Below are 5,443 nucleotides of genomic sequence, written 5' to 3' on the forward strand. Positions count from 1 at the left end.
ATAATAATATCAAATGCAAGTCAACAACATCTCAAATATACATTCATAATTCAAGTAATGCATATAACATTATATCACATCATAATCAACATCAACCAATCTTAAACAACTTCACAGGTTATAATTAACATCATCATTAAGTCTCAATACTACCCCAAGGTTAAACTCTTAACAACTTGTGCGAAACAGATCGCAAAATCCTGACAAGGCACTCTGTTTCTGGATCATTTGTGAGGCGAGAGCCTCTGCTCGCCGTGGCGAGTTCAGGTCAGAATTCAAAACGTTTCATTCTAAATCTTTCCAGGTTCAATCTCATTCTACATTCTTTCCTAATCATTATTAGACATGTTCAGGCACTCAAAAGCATCTAAGGATCTACTCAAAAGTCAAAATCACGAAATCTTGCATGCTCTCTGGTCAAGCTCGCTAGGCGAGTTCATCTGTTCGCGATGGTGAGCTGCGACGTGCAACTCGCGAGGCGGGTAAAGGTTGCTCGCGTGGCGAGCGATGAAGTTCATCACTCGCCGTGGCGAGGATTGTAACACCCTGTTTTCCCAACATAAAAATTTCTTAACAAATATCAGAGTAAACATCACAAACGGGATATCACGTTTCACATAATCATAAATAGTTAAATAACAATTTAACTTTCAACAAAAATACTTCAATCATCGCAGAGGAATTAGTTCATCAATCATAAATAAGTTTGGCACGTAGGCCTCATCATAACATCTCAATAAATTCAGTTTAAACAACTTAAATCATAAATATCATAGTCAAATACGTAAAGGAAATGAAGAATGCAATCATAAACCCCATCCCGTTACGTATCAGAGCAACCTAATCGAATCAGTGAGGAATACGTCACTCACAACAGCAACACAACACTCTAGGCTCGATCACCTGCAAGTTACTCATACGAAGAGCAACATTTCCAAGCAGAAGGGGTTAGATTTCACAAAACAATAATATTAATCAATATAATTTAACAATCGTAATTAACAACATAAATCTTCAACATAAGCATCTTAAACATCATAGCATCATAGATAGTAATATATCATGTAATCACTTCACTGAACATCATAAATCTCATAACATCTTAACATCTTTTATCATTGACTCGACTATGTGACTATGCAACTTAGACCTCTTATATGCATGTGGTACCATTTCAGGGCATGAGCCCCCATCGTTATTTGAGTATTAATATACTTCCAGGGCATAAGCCCCCATCGTTAATTTGAGCTAATGCTCCATCGTGTTGAGTACAAAGCTCCAGGGCATGAGCCCCCAACATATGTATGCTAATGCATGGACTCGATCTCTTAAACATCGTAATCATCATCTCTTATTTATCCAATAATTTGGTGGTTCAACATCATCTTGATCATCTTATACCGACTCATGCAACTTGGTTAAATAACAATAGCAGCATAGGCAGATTACAACAATTCATAAAAATTCACTGTGACCTACGTGCAGTAATTTGACCATAACTCAAGTTTTATAAATCGTTTTGACGTCAGACCAACGGCATTAGAAAGCTAACATCCATACCTACAACTTTCGTGTTATCACCTAAGACCAATTCTGTACTAATCAATACCAGTTTTCATTTCAAATTCGGGGCAGAGATGAAAAGAAAAATCAGAAAAAGCAACCTATATTATTCAACTTCACTTTCATTCAAAATCATCACAATCATCACTGTTAACCCTAATTCTCAAATTCTCAAAAACTAAACCTACAACATGTTAAATACAATTTTCAGAATCATAGACTCAAGATTATTGAATGTTAGTCCCACCCTTACCTTAAGATTAACGATCGGCAGCCTTTCCTCTTGGTTCTTCTCTTCTCTTGTTTTTCTTTAACTTTTCACTTCTCTTAGTTTCTCACTTTCTCCCTTTTTCTCCCAAAAGCAGTTTGCACGTAATCCTTATTTTCTAATTCTAACTCTCGCCTTTTATATAAATCCTTAACCTACTTATTTTCTCTTAATTCCAAATATGCCTTACAAGTCTCAATATTCTATTCTAATATATATATATATATATATAATATAAAATATTTCTATAACAAATATATTTCTATAACAAATAACATATATATTTCTAAACCAAATAACATATATATTATACTAACAAATACCAACATATAACATAACAAAATATTACTCATCTAATTTCCAAAACAGCCCCCACAACTTTAATCTTATTTTATTTTCAAATCCTATTCCATTAAATAATAAAATAAGTCACTTAATAAATCACCTAATCATATAAATATATTCTAAACTTATTAAAACAATCAAATAAATCAAATATTTCAAAGAGGGTGTTACATTTTCTCTCTTCTTACCCATGTCTACGATGAACATGAGTGAGTAGACTTCTCCTTGTCTTGGGATTGTTGGATAAGTCTAAATGACATAATCCTAATCAAGCCAAGCTCTAAGCCTTAACTTTATGTAACCCTAGTTTCTTATCTAAATTCACCGCTTTAACATGGATCAACCATTATCAAACTGTGGAAACGAAAGTGGAGGGTTTGATAATTGTTTATCCATCATCTCAAATATCAATTCATAAAACGAAAGTGGAGCTTTGATATTCGAACAAGTGAATTTAGACCAGGATTGCAAAGGCAGCGAAATAGTCTTTGCAATCTTTGAGACATATAGTTTCGATCTTCAAGGGAACTAATAATAATCAAGTCAGCGAAATAGGCTTGGTTGTTAGAGGAACCAAAATCTAATAGTAATCAAGTCAGCGAAATAGGCTTGGTTGTTAGAGGAACAAAAGAGAAACTGTCTTGAGAAATTAGGTCTAAATTGATTGCTGTGATCAGAATGAAAACTTAATCTTTGTTGTTGCTGTGATCATAAATTGATTGAAATTTATGGGTGATTGGATGAATTGATGAATTTGTGTATGATGGTGGAATGATCTGTAATTGTTGTTGTTGATGGCTGTTTTGTGTTCCTTTAGATGCCTAGTTGTGTATAGAACCTGTAAACATCTGTTGGAAAACGTTTTGGGTGATCAGGGGATTAAAGTTGGGTTTTTGGAGTGAGGAGAGGTCTGAACCCATAAGTTTTTGCCTGCCCAGATGAATGGTCGCTTAAGCGAGCTACCCGTCGCTTAAGCGAACATTCAAGCTAGTTGCCCAGATTTTGAAGAAGCCTGTTCGCTTAAGCGAACCGTGAGCGAACCGTAAGCGAGGAAACCTTTTAGTTACGACATTGTGTTCGCTCAAGCGAACTGTGAGCGAGCGAAACCCAGACCTACTGTAAGCCGGTCGCTTAAGCGAACTAGCCGTCGCTTAAGCGAAGTGAGCCTTAGTCAGCCTCTTTCTGAACTTTTGCTTCGTGCACGAGGGGACTTCTTGAGCATTCTAAAATATTTCCTTTAACTTGTATAACCCTTGTATAGGTACCAGAATCCCACTAGAACAAGCCGGTGATCGAATTGGTTGATGTTAGTGAATATTGGAGATGATTGAGTTTGAAATCATGTGAATATATAATTATTGAATGAATTTGATGTATGCGCATAATTATAAATAATTGTCTATGTTCTGGATTGTTTGAGTTGCGGAGTAGTAAGTCATATGAAACATATGTATTAGTTGAGTTGTATGTAGATATACACAGGTTGGGTAGTTGCATAAGCATCAAAGTGGGAGAGCTTCGGCTCTAGAACGCCTTGTCGTTCAAAGCGGTGGAACACCAGTTGTTCAAAGCGGTGTTGAGCGGTGAGGACTTAGGTCCTGATGAGAATGCTTTAACCATTCGACAGCGGTGTGGGTCACGGCCCTGATTATGGTACCACATGCATAGTTGCATTTATCGAGGAGTCTTAGTGGGGTGTCATGTCATTTCATGAGTTGCTATTGTTGATCAAATTGCTATATCTGGATGATTGTTGTTGATTATGAAATACTTATGCCTATTGAATAATCATGGATATTGTAGGGTGTTAGATTCAATTGATGTTATTATTTATTATTTTTATTGACTGAGAATCTCACCCCTTCTACTTGAAAATGTTGCCCTTCCTATGGGTAACTTGCAGGTGATCCTGAGTTGTAGGTGGTGGCTCAAAGTGTCTAGGGCTCTGATACATGGGATGAGATTTTTAATGTTTCTTCATTCCTATGTATCAAATTTTGGATGATGATGTTGTAGCCCTATGTTTTGTTAGATTTTTCTGGTTGAGGCTTTTATGCCAAGATATTTTATAGAGTTTTAAACGGTTAATGTTTTTGCTTAAATACAATTATTCCGCTGCAGATTAATGATATTTTTGATGAAGGTTTATTAAATAGTTTTATATTTCTATTTAAGAAAATTTGAAAATGAAGTGTGACATGCCCGTTTGGGATTATTACTCTGATGCGTGTTTATTTTATTAAATAATTGATATTTGGGAACGGGGTGTTACAATTAACTTCTTGGGTTCTCGATTTCTTATGCGAAGAAGTAAAAGTCTCGGAGAATTTATTCTTGAGATTGAAAGATATTTGCATAAGAAAAAGAGAGGCAAAAAATAATATTGCTATGGCTGAACGCACTCTCAAAGAGTATGATACTCCTTCAACGGAAGAGCCACAAGCTATTATCGTGTACCCGACGGTTGATGGTAACAATTTCGAGATCAAGCCTGCACTACTCAATTTGGTGCAGCTAAATCAGTTTTCTGGATCACCAACTGAGGATCCAAATCTCCATATTTCTTCCTTCCTTAGACTCAGTGGCACTATAAAACAGAACCAAGAAGCCATAAGACTTCATCTCTTTCCCTTTTCCTTAAGGGATAGAGCTAGGGCTTGGTTCCATTCCCTAGAAGTCGGTTCCATCACTTCATGGGATCAGATGAGGCGAGCATTCCTTGCCCGATTCTTCCCCCCCTCTAAAACCGCCAAACTAATAGACCAAATCATGCAGTTCAACCAAAAAAATGGGGATTCTCTCTATGATGCGTGGGAGCGTTTCAAGGAAATGCTTAGACTTTGTCCCCACCATGGTCTAGAAAAGTGGCTCATAGTCCACACTTTTTATAATGGCCTAACTTATACTACTAAGATGTTTGTTGATGTAGCCGCAGGTGGAGCACTAATGAATAAGAACTACACGGAGACTTATGCTTTGATTGAAGATATGGCTCAGAATCACTACCAATGGACCAACGAAAGAGCCATCACTGCCTCTACACCCTCCAAAAAGGAGGCAGGTATTTACGAGGTCTCTGATTATGATCACCTTGCTGCTAAGGTCGATGCATTAACTCAAAAATTTGAAAAACTCAATGTTAATGCTGTCACACCTTCTCCTACATCTCCTCCTTGTGAAATCTGTGGTATATTTGGTCATATTGGTGTTGATTGTCAGTTAGGTAGTGCTACTAATAGTATTGAGCAATTGAATTATGCTCAATAC

At 36.5% G+C, this 5,443-nt stretch overlaps 1 non-coding gene across 1 annotated transcript; it reads right to left on the reverse strand.

Annotated features, from left to right (window-relative positions):
* Positions 1-4,927: 4,927 nt before the first annotated feature.
* On the reverse strand, positions 4,928-5,034 carry LOC112418003 (small nucleolar RNA R71). The gene has a single exon (XR_003008330.1). It is a non-coding gene; the product is annotated as a small nucleolar RNA R71 (small nucleolar RNA).
* Positions 5,035-5,443: the final 409 nt, after the last annotated feature.

This window comes from Medicago truncatula, chromosome 7 (genome assembly GCF_003473485.1).
Source record: "Medicago truncatula cultivar Jemalong A17 chromosome 7, MtrunA17r5.0-ANR, whole genome shotgun sequence".
NCBI classification, from domain to species: Eukaryota; Viridiplantae; Streptophyta; class Magnoliopsida; order Fabales; family Fabaceae; genus Medicago; species Medicago truncatula.